The 22,844-nt window shown below is 36.1% G+C and overlaps 1 non-coding gene across 1 annotated transcript; it reads left to right on the top strand.

Moving 5' to 3' along the window:
- The first annotated feature begins 725 nt into the window (after positions 1-725).
- On the top strand, positions 726-832 carry LOC141624848 (small nucleolar RNA R71). Its single transcript, XR_012534651.1, has one exon. It is a non-coding gene; the product is annotated as a small nucleolar RNA R71 (small nucleolar RNA).
- The last annotated feature ends 22,012 nt before the right edge of the window (positions 833-22,844 follow it).

The raw sequence follows: 22,844 nt of genomic DNA, 5'->3' as shown, positions 1-22,844 counted from the left end.
TGATTTCCTTTGCTTGACTATCCTTTTGCATTTGAGTGAAAAACTCTTGTTGATTCTTTTGCATTTGGAGGACCGCTTTTTGAACATCAAAACCTTGGTCATTTTGTTGATTGTATGGAGTTTGATTTTGGTAACCTTGGTTTTGGTTGTAAAAGGGTCTTTGATTTTGGTTTCTCATGGGAGGTGGGGTGTATATTGGTTGAGGGTTTTGAACATTTTGGCTTTTGTATGAGAGATTTGGGTGGAATTTGGTGTTTTCATTGTAATAATTTGAATAAGGGGTACCACTCTTGTATGCTTGAAAAGCATTCACTTGTTCATTTGTTCCCCTACATTCACTTTGGTCATGTCCCAAAGTTCTACAATTCTCACATATCCCACTTGGGATTGATATAGATGCCGTCATGGCATTGACATGGTGCTTTGGTGATTTTGAGGCTTCTTCAAGTCTAGCCATAGCCTTTTCGAACTTCAAATTGATGGTATTAATGTGAGCACTAAGTTGAGCACCCAATTGAGTAATAGAGTCCACTTCATGTTTTCCTCCTCTAGTAGCCTTGCGAGGTCTACTATATTGTGAATTATGGACCGCCATTTCCTCAATCTTGTTCCAAGTTTGATTGTCGTCAACTTCGGTAAACATACCATTTGATCCCCTGTTGAGAATATTTCTTAAGTCTTCATAAAGACCATTCCAAAATTGTTGTACCAAGAACCACTCGCTAAGTCCATGATGAGGACATGAGCGACAAATTCCCTTGAATCGCTCCCAAGCTTCATACAAGGATTCTTCATCTCTTTGCTTAAAGCCCGTGATTTGAGCTCTTAGCATGTTAGTCTTTTCCGGTGGGTAGAACTTTTTGTAGAAAGCTAGAGCCAATTTCTTCCAAGAGTCAATTCCGAGAGTAGCCTTATCAAGGCCCTTCAACCATTGTTTTGCGGTGCCAATTAGAGAAAAAGGAAATAAGACCCATCGAGTTTGGTCTTGAGTTACACCGGTTTGAGAAATCGCATCACAATAGTCACAAAAAGTCTCCATGTAAGAGTGAGGGTCTTCACTAGGCATCCCCCCAAATTGGCTTCTTTCGACTAATTGGATAAATGCGGATTTGGCAATAAAATTTCCGGTTAAGTGTTGTGGTGTGGGAGTACCATTGGGTAGGTTCTCCTCGGTTGGTATGGAATGTGATGAAAATTTAGGCATTGTGGGTTGATTTTGTGTTGGATTTTGTGTTGGGTTCTCCTCACCTTCTCTTGCAAAAGGGTTGACGAACTCAATAGCATTTTGTTGAATATCTACAACCTCACCAATACCACTCAAAGTTCTCCTAGCAAGTCTTTTATTGTTTGTCAAAGTCCTTTCAATTTCGTGATCAAAGGGTAACAAGTTACCTTGTGATCTTCTAGACATGCAAAATATCAAACAACTCGAAAATAATTAGAAGAAACATTGAGGAGCTTTACTTCCCCAAGGCAAAGAAAGACACAACTAATAACAATTTAAGAAAATCTAAATCAAGTTAACACTGTCCCCGGCAACGGCGCCATTTTTGGTCGGACTCACTTGGAGGTTTAGTTTTCGGTACTTGTCGTTAGGAGCACCTAGACCAAAACACAATTTATAACTCCACAAACAACTCTACAATTAGTAAAGAGGCAAGTAAAGGTCGGATCCCAAGGGACGGGAATTGAGATGAGATTTTCAATTGCAACTAGTGGTGTCTAAGGGTGTCACAATTTGGGTTTTGAAGTAGAAGATCACTAAACTAAATAGCAATAAAAATAAACAAGCAAGATGATTAAAAAGGGATGTAAACAATTGATAAAAGGCACTAGGGTGTCATGGGGTCATAGGGGATTCATGGGAATTTATCATACAAACATATTCTCAAATTATAAGCAAGCAATTATTGTTGTGATGGATCGAGTTGGTTTATATCTTACAATCCTAGGAAAGTTTGAGTCCCGGTGCCGAATCGATTAGATTGTACAACACCTACAAGTCGACTTAATCTTCCCTACTCAACTATATGCATGGTCTAATGAGACTCGAGTTGGTTTAAGTCTTACAAGTCTCATTGAAAAGAAAGGTGATGGGTAAAAAATGCAAGGATTCATAGGCTCGCAATTCATCAAACATAACATGTGCATAAGTTGAGATCACAACAAGCAAGCAAATAAACTATGAAAACATATTAATTTAAGCATGAATCATCCCCCATGTTGGTTTCCCCTAATTACCCATTAACCCTAGCTCAGGAAACTACTCACTCATTATCATGTTGAACATGCTAGCAAGGTTGTCAATCATACCAACAAAGTAAAACATGATGAATAAATGAAGATAATTAACAATAATTAAAAAGGGATTAAAAGAATTATACCTACTAATGATTCCAATAATAAAACAAAGTAATAGAAGTACTTGATGATTGATTGGAAGGTTTTCAATCTCCCAATAATAACCCAAATAATCTTCAATTACCCAAAATGAAACATGAACAAAAGAGAGATTAAGGAAATGAGATTTGTATTAAGACTTGATTAAAAGTTGATTACAAGATTAAAGAGAGATTTGATTGATATAAACTACACTAGAGATTGCTAAGAAGAACATGATAACCTAATTAGACTAATGGGATATTTATAGTGGGGATTAGGTACATAAATTAGGGTTTACTAAGGGCTTAATTGACGATTAAGTCCTTGAGGAATCGCCGGTCTCAAGAGAGACTCCGGTCTCCTTTTCGCCGGTCTTTGAAAAATATGCGCATCCTTCATTGAACAAGTAGAAGACGGATTAGCTGTCACACAATCCGAGCGTCCAGGGCACGGGACGGGCGGATTGTGGGTCTTTTGGACGAGCGGATTCTTGGGGTAGACGGGCGGATTGTGGTGGTTCTCGACGAGCTTCCAGCTGAGGAAGACGCTCGGATTGCTTGTGCTGGATGGGCGGATTGTGGGCAATCCGCTCGGATTCTCTGTCAGCTTCTTCCTTTCTTCTTTTCTTCCTTTCTCTTCATAAAATCCTTGAGGATTTCGTCGGGGATGCAAGGATCTTTTCTCATCATTACCCATCTACTATAGTTTGTACAAAGGCCTTCTAGTCTTGTCTTCTCTTTGATGCTTGGTCATTGAATTTAATCAATTTAGCTCCATTTTGCCATAAAAATGCAAAGTTTGCACTCCTTTCCTACCAAGGGATCAAAACCTCAAAGAATATGCCATACAAAGGACTAAAGACAATAAATGACCCAAATATGCACTAAAAAGCATGGGAACAAGGCTAATTCGGGGGCTACTTATGCTCAAATTATGGTCACATCATATGTCAAACACATATTTAGTCGAGGAAACTCGCCTTAGCTCCAACTAAACTCCATGTATCATCATCGTACCTCGACAGCTCGAGTAATACCATTATAATTGACGACATGATTGAACCCAAAGTTCCAACTCTTTGACATATATAAGATCACAAAAGGGATCTTTATAGCATGCTAGGCTTCTTAGCATTGACAAGATCAACAAAACTTCTCCCTTCATGAGTAACATTCAAGGAGAAAGTTTCGCTATTCTTTTGCCTAATCTCATCCTCATGAGAGGATATAATGCTAAGAACATACGATTTGATAAAGGCTTTTGGGTTGTCACAAACTCTCTGTAACGAACTCAAAATTGAAACATCTTATGTAACCTTTATGACAAGATCAAGGTAACCTAATTTGGTACAAAGTATTCGCGCCAAATCAAGTCTCGAAAATATTTCATGTTTCCTTCCTAATCACATCTTGTACAAGAAGACCAATTTGAATTGCATCATGACACGCCATCACATAGAGTTCATACTATAGAAAAGCCTTTGATGAGGGTTGAAGATTCGTCACTATCGAAAAGTAACGCAATATTATCGCAAAATTATCTCCTTATAACAACTGAGCCTCAATAAAGAACGTCTTCTTGCATTGTACTCAGTTTGTGGCTCTTGGACGTCCGCAAGTTCAAAATTTCTCCAACTTTGTCTTTCATAAAATGAAAATCTTTGTAGAAAGACAACATTACGAGCCACAAACTCTTTGTTCTTGTTTTGGATGAGTAAAAACAAAGTGGTTCGATTTTGGATAACCCTGACAAATACATAAGTTGGTTCTAAACATAAACATTTATGATCCCTAATGTATAAAAATGACAAGTTAGGGACCCTCCTTATCCATATCTCATATGGAGTCATTTAGGCTAATATAGTCGGGTTTTAAACTTTTAGTGAGAAAATATCTTACAAAATTGTGAAAAACCTCAAACTATATCTCATAAAGTTCAGTTTATCTTCTTAACTACACCATACTCTATGGTGTCCCTAAGAGAAGGTATATGTGAACTGGTTCACAATCTTCTTAGTGATCATCAAGGTCATCACTTGATATTACCCATTTGACCTTCAAAGTCATTACTTTGAAATTTCCGATCAACATTATGATCTTGTAGTGCTTTTGGTTTACTACTTCATTATGAAAATATTCCACGTTTCAAAAATCACTTTTATGTCTTATTAAATAGATACGAGGTTTTCATATCTACTTAACATTACGGTAAAAGTAACGAAGTATATATATAACCAACTATTGGCCTTACACATCCGTATGTATATGGTCAATCACCTCACTATTTGTGTTTCTTTTCTGCAAAAGAAAACATAATTTATGCACACTCAGCATAAGATTCTCAACCAAATGGTTGTTCGATGTGCTTATTGTTTATACGATAAACGAATTTACTTGAGGTTTGATCAATTGGGTTCACCGGATTAGAGACTTTAAAATTTACAAGATAGTATAATATTTAGTTTTCATGAAGAACGTAAAATTCCTCTAACTTGAGTGGTCTAAACCAACCACCAAGTTATCATAGAATTAGGTACAACCTTTTGTTTTAAATAACATGAGTGATGCCTTCTATGTATAAACATAGATGATTACATTTTTTTAAAACCAAATTTAGGTACATTTGTCCCTATCAAAATCGTTGCTACTCTAGCATCATTTCGATACAAAAAAGTCCTTTGCTAGATGTCTCACGTTTTATCAATTCATGTAAACTTCTTTAAGAAGAAATGACCCATACTTTGTATCTCATACCAAGATAGTGGAACTAGCCTATCTATTGAGTAGATGTCTCTTTCAAGTATGTTGTTGAGTTTATGGATTCAAGTACCTAAGAGGAGGAGGGGGTGAATTAGGTACTATTTAAAAATTTTAACTTCAACTTTATTAATTTAAAGTGAGTTGTAGGATGAGAAGAGACAGGAGAATACTTCGAATACTATAGAGAAATTAAACGAGTATTAAAATGAACGTTTGCTGAAGTATGAAGGTAACAATTGTTCTGACTGTAGCTATTTGTCTCAGTTTATGTAGTACAGACTGCAGTGTGATAGTATGTGGAACTGTTACTTCAAAAGTTAAGCAAAGCAAATGCAAACGAATTAAAGAGCAGCGGAATAAAACAAATAAAATCAAACACGAGATTTTTGAATTGGTTCGGCAAGAACTCAAGTGCCTACGTCCAATCTACTTTTTACTGATTAATTTTAGTGATCGACTCCGACTACTTAAAAAACCCGTACAATAAAAAGACAACAACCTACTCCGGTTGTGACACAAGTTCTAGAACAACTCCGTTCTAGAACAAGTCAACTCGCAACCTACTCCGGTTGCCAAAGAGTTGAAGACTACTCCATCCTAAACTCTACACACAAACTTAAAACGTTATAAGGATCAAGTTTCCACTAGCTTATTCTTAAAAAGAATTGAGATGGACAACTTTACAAGATCAACGGTTCATAAGTGAAAGAGTCTAGTATATTAAAGTAACAGTAGCCGTGATTGTAACACTTGAAGACTTTTAAAAGTTTTGCAAAGTAAAGACTCAGTTTTTAAGCTTTGAAAACAATTTTGAAAACTTAGATGAAATCTCAGAAAAAGTCTTAAGGTTTTGAGGTGATAAGGCACGCCTTTTATAGGGAGGGCAAGCAAGGTGAGTTGTTAGGGTTTTAAGGGTCAAAGACCATCACATGTGATGAGGTTAAACAACTTCCCAAACTTGCACAAAAGAGGGTTCTTATTTAAAAGGCAAAGGAGAGAAAGAGTGTTTGAAATTATCCAAAAGAGATCAAAAGTTTTCTGAAAACAAAGGATGCAAAACAAGTCACATGATGACAAGCTTTCACAAAAATAGCAAAAAGCAATCCTTATTTTATGAAAGACCAAAGAGTCAAATTTGCACAAAGAGGAAACAATTTGAAATGATAATTACTCAAACCACTTTTTCTAGAAGCCCAAATCCTTGCAAAAAATCTGAAAGTCATCTTTTAAAATACAAGACACGTAAATGACTTTTGAAAGATAAGAAGAAGTTTGAGTGTTACGAATCAAGGCAACGGTCCAAGCTTCTGTTACTTGTGAAAGTAACAGTGGTCTTGACTGTTTCTATTTCTTTAAAATACTCTACTTTCTAACTTGTACATTTGATGACGCCTAGGACTCAATACATTTGGGTGATCAACAATTCAACACTTCTTAATCCAAGCTTGATTTAATCATAAATCCTGAAAAGGTAAACTAAGATAGCACACATTAAATGGGAATGTTATCATCAATCAAAGGAACCCAACAAATTCCCCCTTTGATGATGACAAGCCCTAAAATGAATGTAAACAATGTAAACAACTTATTTCAAGATTTAATCAAGCAAGATCATATGAGAGAAGGAACTATATTACCTTATGGAGCAAGAACTTAAATCAAACTTACCATGGCAAGTTTACATTGCCCCAAAACAAGAGTTAAAGTTGTCAAGGTTAGGCCTAGTTATGAGTTAACCAATATGAAAAGAGATTAAGAGTATGAGTTTACCTTTTCCCCCTCTTGACATCATCAAAAAGGGCAGGGATGTCAAAAGCATTCAAGAGCAAGCACGCATAAGAAAACACAAAAAAGACACACATAAACGTGACAAGATAACAAGGTCAACACAAACATACAGTTCAAACATAGTCTAACCATAGTTCACCAAGGCTAAATGAAGTTTAACGTACACCACCAAGCAAGAAATTAAGAGTGAAAAACAGTTTTTAGACGGGCAAAACAGGTGGGACAAAATAGGTAAGGATAATATGGGATGGGGAGTTTGGTTAAGGGGAGGAGGCTTGGTCACCATCCGACGCTTCACCCAAGGGGTCTTCATCCAACGGGTCATCTATACCATCATCACCGTGCTCCTTGTTTGAGACAAGAGTGGAAATGATATCCACTTCTCCACGGATCATATCCACGGTGGTGGCAAGAGCCGAGATGGCCGCATCCTTTTGAAGCGTATCTTGCTTCACCCACGCACTCAAATCCGTAATAGCTTGACACACTTCACTCAAATTACTCGTCCCAACTTGACTAGAAGACCCAACCTCCAGATCCGTCTTGATTTTACAGAAATTAATTCATCATTTTCCACCTTAATCAACATTTTTCCCATTTGCCCGTCACTCATCGTGTCACACATGTCCAAAGACCCCACACTAGAGCTAAAAAGAACTACTTGTGCCATAAGCACTATCGACAACCACATACCATAGGGGAGATGAAGGACACTAGTTGAGGGTTTTCGGAGTTTAGCCGAGATGAGGGCAAAGCGTTTGAACATTAGCCCAATTAGATTGATCTTTTTGTGAGTGGTTATGTGATAGATGAGGTATTGTTGGGCTATGGATAATTTACCCCGCTCACCCGAAGGGTAAAGGGAGCGACAAAGTATGTTGAAAATTAGGCGAAGAGAAGGGGGTATAGTGATGTTACTCACGGGTCCACATGTTACTGCTTTGTGATAAACTACTTTTGCAACTGATAAAGGGGAGGCATATGGTAAGGGAACCCAAGTCTCGGCAGAGAGATTGTCATAACTTCCGGGTGGAACATTAAGAGCAGTGGCAAAATCAGAATGAAAGAGTTTAAGCGGTTTACCATTAACTTTAGCCGTGAGAAAATCACCGGACTTGTCCACATGCACCGTCGCTAAAAACTGAACCACTTCACTTACAAACACAGGTTCACGAATTTCCAGTAGATTTTCCCAACCTTGAGCAGCAATCATATCTCGGACGGAGTGAAATGCGGGAGATTCGTACCAAGATTGATTATAGACCAAAGGGGAGTGAATATCTTTGGGGTTCATCAATTTTTCACAATTTTTGTAGATAGAGGTAGGGAGATCCAAGTTTTCAAGTTGTTGCCAAACACTAGCCATATCCCATTTGGAGATTAGGGACACGGAATCTAATGGTGAAAGGTATGTCAATTTTTTCTTTGAAGGTTTAGATTTTTTGGAACGGGGTTCAACAGATGGTTCAACAGGAGAATCAATGGTTTAATTTAAAGTAGTAGATCTGGGGTCAACTTCACTTTGCTCGAGACTCTCTGAAATTGGGGGTAAAGAGGATTCGGTAACTGTTGCTTTTCTTTTATTAACTTTCTTTGCCGGAATCTGGACGAAATCAGTAGGTTTTGGTGGATTCACACTTATATCACAAGGAGTTTCTTCATTATCATCAATATCCACAGTGACGGTCTCGGTGGAGGAGCTTTAGACAATAGTACCCTTCTTGTGACCACCTCGAGTTCGACGCCCAACCATGGTGGAGATTGGAACGTCGTCAGATGGGACCGTAGCTGGAGGAATAGTGGCGAGAGGGGTTGGATGAGGGTTTACAGGTTCTGGATTAGAGGTTGGTGATGGATTTGTTGGTGGATTTTGATGTCGAGGAAAGGCATAGGAGTCTTTTTGAGGTGGCATAGATTTGGAGGTAGGTGGTGGGTCAGATGATGGAGATGGGTTCGTCATTTTTGTGGGTTTGATGAGAATAGGGGTGTTAAAAGAGGTTTTGACCATGGTGGGTAAAAGGGTTATAGGATAGGTGAGATTGAGGGAGTTGAAGGTGAAAGGTTTTGTGGGTTGAGGGATTTTGGACGGGGTTAAGGGGATGATTGGCCCAATCAATAAATGAGGTAAGTGAAGGTAGTTGGCCCAATAAATTAAGTTGATCACTCAAAATTAAAAGCAAGGTAGCATAATATAAACGTAAATTTAGATATGAGGTTGAGTGATTATCGACTCACGAGTATGGTGTCAATTTTCGGTCTAAAAATGATATGAATGCACTTAGAAAACTTAATAACATATGTCCATTTTAGTTTAATCAATTAGAGAAATTAGCAAGACTCACACTAGAAATCACAAGGAATTAATTAACCCAATTTCTAGTCTAAATTTATCAAAATGTTCTCTTGCAAGTGGCTTAATAAAAATGTCGGCAATTTGGTTTTCGGTCTTGAAAAAGATAAGTCTAACATGTCCTTTCTCCTCATGATCACGAATGAAATGATGACGAATATCAATATATTTGGTTTTAGAGTGTTGAATAGGATTTTTGGAAATATTTATTGCACTCGTATTATCACACATTATGGGAACGGAGTTAAAAATAATACAAAAATCAAGAAGTTGTTGTCTTACCCAAAGGAGTTGAAAACATCAATGTGCGGCACTAACATACTTGCTTTCGGCCGTTGAAAGAGCTACCATATTTTGTTTCTTTGAGCCCCAAGAAATCAAGCAAGGACCCAAGAATGTAGCAATTCCGGAGGTGCTCTTTCTATCTATCGTGCACCCCGCATAGTCCGCATCCGAAAAGCCTATGAGATCAAAAGGACAATGTAAGGGATACCATAAGTAGAGATCTGATGTTACAATCATATACCGAAGAATTCGTTTAACGGCTTTGAAATGGGATTCTTTCGGATTTGCTTGGAACCTAGCACATAAACAAACACTAAAGAGAATGTCGGGACGACTTACGGTCAAGTAGAGAAGTGAGCCTATCATACCTCTATACACCTTTTCACTAACATTCTTACCGATTCATATTTGTCCAATTTGGACCCGGCTAGCATAGTTGTATCATGAGACCTACCATTTGTCATCCCAAATTTCTTAAGCATTTCTTTAATGTACTTTTGTTGATGAATCATAATTCCATCCTTTGATTGTTTGATTTGGAGCCCAAGGAAAAATCCTAGCTCACCCATCATGCTCATTTCAAACTCCGATTTTATTAGTTCCGAAAAATACAAGTATAGGAGTTCATTTGTTGCGCCAAATATAATGTCATCAACATATACTTGGACAACCAACAGTTCAGCTGACTGTGACTTTAGGAATAATGTTTTGTCAACGGAGCCTCTTTTAAAACCATTTTCAATAAGAAATTTAGACAATTTATCATACCAACACCTAGGTGCTTGTTTTAAACCATAAAGAGCTTTGTCTAATTTGAAAACATGGTTAGGCAAATCATTGTTCTCAAAGCCCGGTGGTTGCTCTACAAAGACATCTTGTTCCAAATATCCATTTAAGAAAGCGGTTTTAACATCCATTTGGAAGAGTTTAATGCCTTTGTGAGCCACAAAAGCTATAAGTAATCGTATAGCTTCAAGTCTAGCTACCGGTGCATAGGTCTCATCGTAGTCAATAACTTCTTGTTGGTTATTACCATGCACCACTAGCCTAGCCTTGTTCCATACAATTTCTCCCGAGTCATCAAGCTTATTGCGAAAGACCCACCTAGTACCAATGGTACGATTAGGCGGTCTAGGGACTAAGTGCCATACCTCGTTTCTTTTGAATTGATTGAGTTCTTCTTGCATGGCAAGCAACCAATCTGCAGCATTCAGAGCGACTGTTACATTGGCGGATTCAATTTGAGAGAGGAAGGCATTGTGGGCACAATACTCGTTGAGATGAGCGAGATTTTTGAGGGATGATCTTGTTCGAATTCTCGAGTTGAGATCGCTTGCGAGATTTGAGAGTGGATGAGAGCTTTGATGTTTCCACTTCTTTGGAACAATGGTTTCTTGTTCCCCCTCAGCAACATCAGTCTCACTGACTGTTTCCATTTGCTTAGAGTGGTCTTTATCAGCACTATTTTGAGTTGATTCAATTGTGGAGGTGGAGGCAACATTCGTTGGGTCTGTTGCATCCAGAAAGGAAACAGCAGCAGGTGTACCACGTGTTCCCCCTGAGCTGCAACTTTCCTTTGAAGGTAACAATCCTTGTGGCTGTTGCAAGTCAGCGTTGGGAGCTACTATTTCCTCGAACATGAAATCCTTTCGAACAAGACCAATCTCGAACTCATCATCTCATCATCATCATCTTCTTCCACGTTTTGTACCTGTCCAAGCACACTAGATTCATCAAAAATGACATGGATGCTTTCTTCAATCAACAAGGTTCGTTTATTGTAAACTTTATAGGCCTTGCTATGATCGAAGTAGCCAATAAATACCCCTTCATCACTACGTGGATCGAACTTACCCAAGTTGTTTTTACCATTGTTATGAACAAAACATTTGCTTCCAAAGCATCTAAAATATGAAATATTGGGTTTTCTTCCACGTAGTAATTCATAGGGAGTTTTATTCAAGATACTCCTTATCATGACACGATTATGAATGTAGCAAGCGGTATTTACCGCTTCGGCCCAAAAGTTCTTAGGAAACTTACTACATAATAACATTGTTCTAGCCATACCTTCAAGGGGCCTATTCATCCTTTCAACCACACCATTTTGTTGTGGGGTTCTAGGAGCCGAGAAGTTATGGTCTACACCATTGTCATCACAATAAGCACCAAATTATGAGTTTTCGAATTCGGTTCAATGATCGGTTCTTATTGAAACAAGTTTTAAATTAAGTTTATTTTGAATCTTTCTTAACCAAATTAGAAACTCATCAAATGCCTGATTCTTAGAGCTTAAGAAGAGTGCCTAAACAAACCTAGAGTAATCATCAACAATGACACACACATAACGACTACCACCTCTACTTCTAGTTCTCATTGGTCCATACAAGTCGATATGTAGAAGTTGTAAAGGTTGAGATGTACTCACAATTGTTTTGGATTTAAAGGAACTTCTAACATGTTTGCCTCTAGCACATTCATCACACAATTTATCAAAATCAAACTTCATATTGGGAATGCCTTCAACTAGTTCGAGTCTTTGAAGGGTATTAAGAGTTTTAGTACTAACATGACCAAACCTTTTATGCCATAACCAAGGATCATTGTTCATTAGACTCATGCAAGACATGGTATGACCGGATAGAGTGTTCAAATTAGTTAAGTACATGTAATACCCCGTAATTTGATAAAATTTATATTAATAATTAATGCATTTTAAATAAGTAATTATAATAAGTTTATAATTTATAATTGTGAATAAGATGGAATATTGTATAATATAATAAAATAACAATTTAAGTCGGAAATGTGTTATGGGTTATGTGGACCTATGGTTGTGTGCTCGGAATTTCCGAGTAGTGCTAATAATAATAATAATAATAATAATAATAATAATAATAATAATAATAATAATAATAATAATAATAATAATAATAATAATAATAATAATAATAATAATAATAATAATAATAATAATAATAATAATAATAATAATAATAATAATAATAATAATAATAATAATAATAATAATAATAATAATAATAATAATAATAATAATAATAATAATAATAATAATAATAATAATAATAATAATAATAATAATAATAATAATAATAATAATAATAATAATAATAATAATAATAATAATAATAATAATAATAATAATAATAATAATAATAATAATAATAATAATAATAATAATAATAATAATAATAATAATAATAATAATAGTTGTATTTTATAATAGTAATTGCAAATAGAGACGGAATTAAATAATAAAATAATAAAGCAAGATGAGAATTGGATTGGATCATATGTATAACATGGACCGTGCTCATAGAGCTTGGGCCGGCCATACTACCTTGGATTGTGTGATGACCGGGAAAGTTATCGAGATTGAATAATAATAGAAATAGTTGCCATAAAGACGAATATCCTAAATTGAGAAGGGATTAGCTTAACTTGTCTTATAGAAGGGAAAATATTACATCTAAATTGTCATAATAAAATCTGGAATTTGAAAAGAGAATTGGGGATCTAGGGAAGCGTGACAAGAGACTCAAAATCAACAATTAACTCGAGGTAAGACCGTCTCATGTATACACCTTCGCTTTGTTATAACTCGTAAAGTAGACCACCGTTTGACAAAATAAGAAAGTGACCGTGACCGTGGACCACCAGGGTCCGACCAAGACCCACCGTTGACCACCAGAAACCACGGGTAAAGGGAGTTTCAGGTGGGTTTTTATGGGTGGTTGTTATTGGGTTGTTTTACGTGTTTACGCATAGTTATAAGCCCATATTCAGTCGTGACTGGCCTGGGATTTATTGGGGTGGTACTTAGGTTTGCGTCGACCACCGTGGGCTGTCGGTGATTGTCTTGGGTGGTGGTTCGTGCGGTGGTTGGCCGGAAATAAGCGTTAGGGCATGGGTATTGTTAAACAGGGGTAGAACCGTTTTATACACGTTTTCCTTGACTTGTGGGACTCGAACTGGGTTTGGTCGGGTTGATGGTGATTACTCGGTCGTAGTAGTGGTGTTAGGGTGGTCGGAGGTGGTGGTTGGCGTGGATGGTTGACGGGTTTCGCGAAAACAGGGAAAGCTTTGGTGTAAGTTGTTGGTATCATGAGTTGCTGGCCATAGGTGGTGGTTAGGAGTGGTGTTTGGTTCGTGGTTGGGCTGACGTCAGTGGTGGCTCTCGGTGGGCCCGTTAGTAGAGCGGGTTTGTCGGGTTTGGGTAAGTTAAACGGGTTGATTGGGTGTTTGTGTGTCGTGTGGTGATGTTGTGTGCAGGCCCTTGTTGTCGTTTCTGCTGGTTGCTGTTGAGGTGGTTGCGGGAGAGTGTCGGACAGAAGTGGTGGCGGTCAAGGGGTGGCCACTGTGGTTGGGTGGACCACGGTGGAGGCTGTGTGAGTCGGTGCTGCCGAGGGGTGTCTTGCGAGGGGTGTGTGTGTGAGTATTTCAAGGTTTAAACCGTGAAGAGGGTTGTGTGGTTAGTTGGTTTAATTAGTGAAGAACGGGTTTTGGAAGTCGGGAATTCATGGGTTTGGCTTTGGCTTAAACGGGTTTTATTATTAGTTTTAGTTGGGTCGGGATTTGAGTTGGTTTGAGACGGGTTATTAAATTATTATTTTACATAGTAATATAGTTCATATAATTAGTTTAATCGTATTACATATTTAATTAGTTATTAATTATCATTATTATAATTGTTTAAGACGGGTTTGTAATTATTAAATCGTGTAATCGTTTTTATAATTCGTTAGTTAACATTTGTGTGTCGGGGGGGGGGGGGGGGGGGATTTGTTGTATGCGTGCTCTCGTGGGATTGTGTACATTTGGGGTGGTTATTATAAGACGGGTTTAAGACCATGACCATATAGTATAAGTTAAATAATTAATGTAATTAAATATAATTAGTTTAATTATGAAAGTGAAATAAATAGTTGGTAATTATAAATATTTATTATGTTAGGTGACTGGTTTATGGAGGAGTATTTGTAGCTGCAATATTTGGATTGCTTGAGTGGAATTGCTTGCCAGGTAGGATAACTACTCAACTTTTCTTGCTAGTTATTTGATAAGAGAAATTGTGAAACTGTGTGGATAATTGCCATTGGATGAATTGTCGGATGTGAATTATATGTCATGGAATTATATTTTGGTTATTGGTTTATTCATATTGTTTATTGGACACCTCAGATTCGGTCTGAGACGAGTTATGGTTATTGTTAGTATTACATATCTTTGAGTGGATACCTCGGCCTCGTGTTGAGATGGGTTATTGTTATTGTATTGTTATTGATATATATCGTAATTGGATACCTCAGTTTTATACTAGGATGGTGGTGTTAGAAATCTATATCTCATTACTTAACATATTCATATATGTTTCAAATTTAATTTAGTCATAAAATTAAATATTGATCTTATGCATGCAAACAATAATAAAATAAAGGAAGAAATCATCATCTTACATTGAAGATTTCGGATTATTGGGCACCAACAAGATCTCCTTCTTGTTAGTTCTTGAGCTTTCCAATAATAGATGAACAAGATTCAAGTATAGAATCTCTTCCAAAAGCATATACCCAAGGAAAACTCATAATAACTAATATTATTTAGATCTAGAAATAATATTAATCATGCTAAAAATGACCCAAAATATTTATTTTGGTCTCCATTATTTCGGTATAGAGAAAATAATTTTGGAAGTTTTTATCTCTCTAATTTCTCATAACATGTAGAGAGGAATTTATTTTTCTTACACTAGAAAAATTATTGTGTAATATGAATAAAAAATTAGAGAGTAAAAACTCTCTAAATGGTCTTAGGAAACCGGTGGGAGGAGGGATTGGGGAGCCAATGCATGGCCTCAATTCTCTAATCAAGAAATAGGCATGCAAGGCTATGTGTTTAAAGTGTAATCATGTTGTTTCCACTCAATAATTAAACATAATTTAAACACCCAACTACCTCCAATATTTCGGTCTACATGGGATAAAATGGATTCCATTTTATCTTTGTCAATTTGTCAATTTGTCACGTCACATGTCACATAAAATTGTTATGTATTTTTAACATATTAAAAATTAACGCATTAATAAAAATACGTCATATACAAAATCGACTTAGTAATTCATAATTACTTGTACCAAAATATTTTACCAATTATAAATCACAACATCTTGTATTTATAATAATTTGTTCATTCAAATGCAATTGTTTCTTTAAACAATAATTTCATCTAAGTAATAAAACAATTCGATTACTTAGACCGTATCAAATTACAATGAGACACGTAAATATTACTTCCAAAATCGTCCGTCAATTTTAAGCAATTTAATTAACTCGTATCGGCATACGATTAATTAAATAATCAATTAAGAGTATTTTTCTATAGGTATGACCTAAGGGGATCAACTGATCACCACCGTCGCACGACAGTAATGTCAAACTCTAGTCAGCCAATCATTACCGATATGTGTGGACCAGTTGGCTGTAAATATTATTACATCCCACGTGTATTCTTAAAACGAGATTTAAACATGTGATCATCATGATCAACAGTTGTGATGGCATTATTGTCGGAGGACACATATTCCAACAATCTCCCACTTGTCCTCGACAAGTGTGCATCACCAATTCTCTTGTCCTATTACTATCTCCCACTCAATGCAAGGTGTCTTTCGGGTCGTACTTGCAAGTGATCATATCGAGAGTGGTTTCCTCGATCTGGAGAATAACTGATTGACCGGATTTATCTATCATAGATACCTTCCGAGCGTGGCCACGCATTTCCAGTTCATTACTCCTCGAGTGGCCCTGAGATATTGTTTTAACCCTGACAAGGGGGTGGACAATTCTTATCTCACTTATTCCCTTCGACTAGCCACAGCCATCATAACCCAAAATGTGCCCATTTGACCCCATTTACGAAGGTCGTAGTAAGACAAATCAAAGTTAATCTGAAACTGTGCCACCTTAGGCGAACAGTCTTTAGTCAAATGAATCGACTCATTAGAATACTATAGTAGCTCTCGCCACGACCAGGCTATATAAATTTGCCAGAACTCTATAAGCGGTCACTGCCCGACAAAGTGTTCCTAACAGTATGCCTATATGATCGACTAGACATCTCACATGACTCTATGGCACTTGAACTTGCCATCAATCGCATCACACTCTAGTCACTTCGAGACGTCACCTCATACAAGTGACTATGGGCGAATACCATGTTAATCCGGGTTCACTTTAACGGGGTTCAACGTTGTCTCTACAACCCGTTTGGATGTAACAATGTATAATAAAAGAGTTTTAAAGTAAAACTCGAACGACAAATGCGATTATCACATATGAATAGTCAATGCTTGATTACTATTTCATGTTCTATAATCTAATTTGATCTTGTATGTAGTTGTTCATTTCAATTCAATTGAAATGACATGACTCATCATGTTTAGCCTATGACAAGGCTTTGGTTAGTAGGTTTTATCAACTTCTTGTACCTTACTCAACCTTACTACATACTCGTTTTCCTTTGTAATGCATACATTTGCATCACAAAACTTTCTGAGTACGTGTCGAAATCCAATCAAGACATAGGCCCTCTAGCCTAAGAATAGCTCCCACTGTTTTCACAGTGTGCGGGACTCATCCTCTTGCACATCTCATGATTGCAAGTGTACTCAATTTCCGTCATAAATATCTCTCATTGTTCTTTATTGCCTAGAACGATTCTAGAAAATCTACTTCTTAAATAACATAGCCACAATGGTATCTTAACCATCCTAATGTGTTTTGATTATGGTTTTGTCGGAAACCATGCGCAATCTCAATTTTCAATTGTCACTTGTTAACACCCTTACACAAAATTGCATCATAAACACTTTGCTTTACTTCCTTAATGCTTCTGTAAGCACTTAAGGGTAATCTTTATGGCTTACTTGGTAAAGATTACTTAAATTATATTTTAAAACAATTCATCATACTCAAAGTATATGAAGTGTTATACTTCATTTTCTATTTAATTGATTTGGCAGTGGAAGCAAATAGAATCAATCAAATATGTTCAACTTGGTTGAACTAGTCATGAATCTTATCAACATAAGACTTCTTATTGACGCTAATATCATGTAGATTTATCTTCATAAATCCGGATATTATTAGATGTATTATAATACTCCATAAGTCTTAAATCATTCCCAATGATCAATATGTCATCCACATATAAGACTAATTAAAATTACCGTAACTCCCACTAAACTCCATGTATAAACACAACTTCTCGACTTATCGAGAAAAGTTTTATAACATGATCAAAACATTGATTCCAACTCACTGATGTCCTACTTAAGACCCTCTCTTAAGTTTCACATTATCTTAGGATTGCAAGAATCTACAAAACTCAAGACATGTATTGAATACATTCCTTCTAATTGAAGAAGTGGGTTTTAGATTCACTTGCTATATAAATATTTGTACAAATCAAACACAATCCTTAAGAAGATCCAAATAGACTTAAGCATTTCAACTAGTGCAAAACCCTTTGCTACCAATCAAGCTTTGAAATCTCTCTTTATTAGTGCAAAAACCCTTTGTCACTAATCAAGCCTTTTATTTCGGATTTCTATGGCTCTAAGCCTTGTATTGAGTTGTGACTTAAACACTCTCATGTAAGTCATATGTTCATTACTTTCTAGAAGTAATCAACTTGAATCAAACGATTTCTTTTGTAAGTTATAAGCTCTTTACTTTCTTAAAAGTAGCATGAATTCATCATTTTCAACAAGTGACGAATTTAACCTCCTAGGTTTTAAAGAAACAACGTTTTACACAAAACGTCTCATGTAGCCAAGAAAGACCAGTTTCTTGCGACATAACATTCTTTGTGGCATTCTTTGTGGCTCTTGAATAATTTCTCCCACTCTGTCTTCTAGAAATAAACTAGTATTTTTGAAAGACAGCTTCACGAGCAGCAAACCTGTCGTACTCGTTATAATTGAAAGGGAAAAATGAGCATTTGTTTCTTGTGAAAACTTACAAACATGGTACCCTACCATTTCATATCTCATATGATTTGTTTTAGATTTAGTGGAAAAAATAATTTAGACAAAATGATAAAATCCCCAAAAGGATCAAGTAACTCAAAGTAACTTGATTGAAGTCCAAACCATATCGAATAGCGTTTGATTTCTTATCCAACCACACATTATTCCATAATGCGTGTTAAGAGAGATTAACTTGTGATACTATATCACATTTCCTTTGGCTTATATCAAAGTCTTCACTTTGATAATCCCATCACGACTAAATCGTGATTCTTTGAACACTTTGAACTTCCTCAAAAATTTCTCTATTTACCTTATTAAGTGAACACATTAGCGTCAAATTAAATCGTTGATAAAAGTAAATGATCAACCTATTCTGTATCAATGATTTACAACCTTGATCTCCTTTTCAACCAAAAGGCACGAGACATCTTGCTTTGAATACAAGATACACATATACCATAAGATCTAATGGTTTCAAGAGTACTCGATAACTTTTTGCGTTCATCATTCCAGAAACTAAGGTTTAATTTTTGGGTTACCAATTTGAGTCTTGCATCATCTACATGATATGTCACCCTAGTTTGGTTTAGAATATAATCACCTTGATAATAGCCATACATCAAATCGTGGTGTATAGGGCCACAAAAGCGAAACCTCTTTTGTATCTTAACAAGTTTATATTCTTATTTAGAGTTTATGCACTTAATAGTCATAATTAAGTACAACTATAAACCCAAAATTAGATTGATTACACAATGACTCTATCTCTAAACATCATTGTTGCTAGTCGGCATATTCTAATCATCCTATGTATAAAGTACAAATGATGAAAACCTCCACTGGTTTCTAATATTGACGAAGTAGTTCTAGCAAGATTTATGTCAATCAAATAAACATTTAAAGAAGAAGATCCCATTAGATGTCCCACAACTAACTTGTTGATTCTTCAATAATTTGGGGTAGTTTCCTCTCTAGTGTCCAATATTTAAGACAATGGAAACTTTATCGGTCGGGATTGATAGGTTTAGTATTGTCATTCTCAATAACGTTACTTTTAACATTACCTTGTATCAATTCCATTATAATCTTTACTTCTTGAACCTCGTCCTCATCTTAACGGTTTAAGAGAATACTCCCACTCATTTCAATGAGTCTTTGCTTTGAGAAGCAAAATTGAATTTATGAAGATTACTCTTCATTTGTTCGTTTTAGTCTTAAAACTTTCATTGAAGTGGTTGCGTTATTTTGGTCAATTTTGATTTCCAACAAATCTAGTTACCAAAATTAGAAACAATTCATTGTAAGTAGATGTGTTAGTCAAGAATAAAAAACCTGTTTGATAATGAATAACTTTAATCTATACTCTTTACAAGAGATCCTTAGCAATAGTTCATTTGAGGTTTTAGAAGCAAATTCATATTTGTCTTTAGTTACGATGTTTAATGGAGATTTGAAAAAATCGAAATGATATCGTATATGAATTGTGGTAAAGAAATAGAACAATATGATAACGGAATAATGAAAACAAAACATTCATCGTTATAATAATACTTGTAAATAACAAGTAAAGCATTTACATAGTGACCTCTACCCAACTATGATAAATGATTCCAAGATCCAAACTCATATTAACTTGGGGCACGGTGTGCCGAAATACCCTTTATTAATATAACTCGGTGGATTAAATCTTTAATCGATTCTACTTTTAGAACTCTTGGTCGATAAAATTACATTAATATTTATCTCTAGCCCGAAACACATCTGGAAATACGTCGTGAATACTTTCGTTGAGTTCAACCCAAATTTCGAATAAATGTGTCCATGATCCAAACTCATATCAACTTAGGGCACGGTGTGCCGAAATACCCTTCATTAACATAAATTCGGTGGATAGACATTTATCACCCACTTCCCCTACGTAACAAGGTTTGTACCCCGGTGTGGTCGAGTGCACTCCCTCACGAAATAGGTTTTCATGGTTTCTACTTTTTGGTAAGGCTAAGTCTCAATTGTTTATTTTTAGCGAGAGGTCATGTCAATTTATTATCTATCACGTTTTAAGTGAACTAAAGCGGTGAACTACGATAATTGTAATTGACACGGTCGAATAACTCGATTTAATGATAATGCATGTTTTAGTTATGGCGATTTAGCGATGCATGCAACATATAAATAAAATGCAAAGCATAAATTAAATCCTAGTATGGTCTTCCTATAATAGTAAATCTAATAAACTATTACAAATTCGGAAACCAACTCCTTTGGTCCCTTGAACTTCGGTTGAGGCACGCATCTCGAGGTAACACCGTCTTAATGTATCGTCTTTCTTGAGTGACACTGTCTTCAAGGAACTCCGAAATAAATAAATTACATGACAAATTACATAATTTTCTATTATACATTTGTAATTAAAATAAAGTAAATCTATTAAATTACAAAACGGTGATACGAGATCACAATAAATTACAACCGAATCGATATTCCCATACATTTCGGGTAATATCAATCAAAAACTAAGGCCATACTAAGTAAAATTACATAATTCAAAAATTACATAAAATAAAATTATGACAATCATAAATAAAATGCAGCATTATAATATGTATGAACATGTCCAATGTTATGCTAAATCGCCTTTAAGGAGCCAATATCTGTGGACAGCGGGCCGCCCACGGGGGCGCTTGGTGAGAACGAAACAAGCGTTTGCATTTTTGTATGGAGTCGCCACCAATTTTTATGGGAAATTGGAACCGTTCGAATACCTCGTGTCATGTCAAGACACAAAGTAGTGACATGAACACTAAGCAATCGTTACCCTTAGCATTCTATGTCTAGAATGACTCTTGTGGATGCCAATGAACACGGGTGCTCACGGAGATCTGGAGTAAGGGGTGAGGGTACGTATTAGGAAGCTCTTTTGATCGAACACCTAATCCCGCCCGCCTCGATAGCGGCCTCTACTAATGATTAGGGAGTTTATTCGTACTTGATATATCGTCGGCTATATGCATGCAATGCAACATCCAAGTTTTAATCCTAACATATGAAGATTTAACTAAGTCGGTTGACACGTAATTAGCATACAATTGGGTCGAAGTAGGATTTAATGTTGAATTACATGTGAAAACATACAAATGATAAAAGAAATAATCATAAATTACAATAACGAATATTACATTAATTACAATGGAATAGGCGATTTATGTCGAAAATACCTTCAAAACGGATAATTTGAGAAAAAGAATAAAAGAAGGAATTACGAATGAAATGTATGATAATACGGATAATAGTTAGTTAATACGTAAACTAATTAAACTAGGTCAAGGCGAAACAGAGTTCGGTGACGAACTCGGCCGAGAACAAAGCGCAGCAGACGCGCGTCTTTTGGAATTGGCGCGGCCGAGACGCCGCGTCTGTTCCTTGGCTCGATTAGCCGTGTGAAGCCGTATTTGCAAGCCGTTAATGTTAATTGGTGATTTTAATGATTAATTAAATTATTTACTCGGATGAAAGTGATTAATAGGTTATTTAACATATGAATGGGTCATGAAAGCAGTAAAACATGAATAAGACGGATTGAACGAATTAACATAAGATGGATCAAAGACGAATCCCAGAAACCCAATACGAACAAATTGAATCCCTACAACCCGGAATTGAATTTAATGACGAAAACCCGCAAATATTGGATTATTAGGGATTTAAGTCGGATTTGTGATAATTAAAACATATTAATGAATGATGATAAATATACATGTGAATTATATGCTATGATGATGAAGAATTAACAAACAAACGAAACAAATAGAAGAATTTGACGAATAACAGAGGACGAACGAAGAAGAAAGGAAGCGAGAATCGGCGGCCTCACGAAGAGGCGCGGCGAGAATCGCGCTCCTTCAAGAGGCGCAGCAGTTGCTGCGTCCTTTCTCGACGGTTATCTACTGGAAATCCGTAAAAAGAGGTTTTAAAGCATGGTTTTAGAAATCGGTTTTAATGGTATTTTCGACATAAACCTTACAATTGATTATACAATAAAATAAAATACAATAAATAAAAGAGAGATTTACACCCTCAGACTTACATGTTGACGGAACGAGATGAACTAAGAATCGACTAGTGAATGCTCGACGCGAATGCAAAGAGAGTGCCCTCGTAAGAGGAAAACGATTTAACAAGTTGATTAATTAGATTGATTATTGTGGAGTTGGTCAAATTGGTCGGTCA

Source organism: Silene latifolia, chromosome X, assembly GCF_048544455.1.
Source record: "Silene latifolia isolate original U9 population chromosome X, ASM4854445v1, whole genome shotgun sequence".
Taxonomy (NCBI): Eukaryota; Viridiplantae; Streptophyta; class Magnoliopsida; order Caryophyllales; family Caryophyllaceae; genus Silene; species Silene latifolia.
This window is presented reverse-complemented; position numbering and strand designations above follow the sequence as displayed.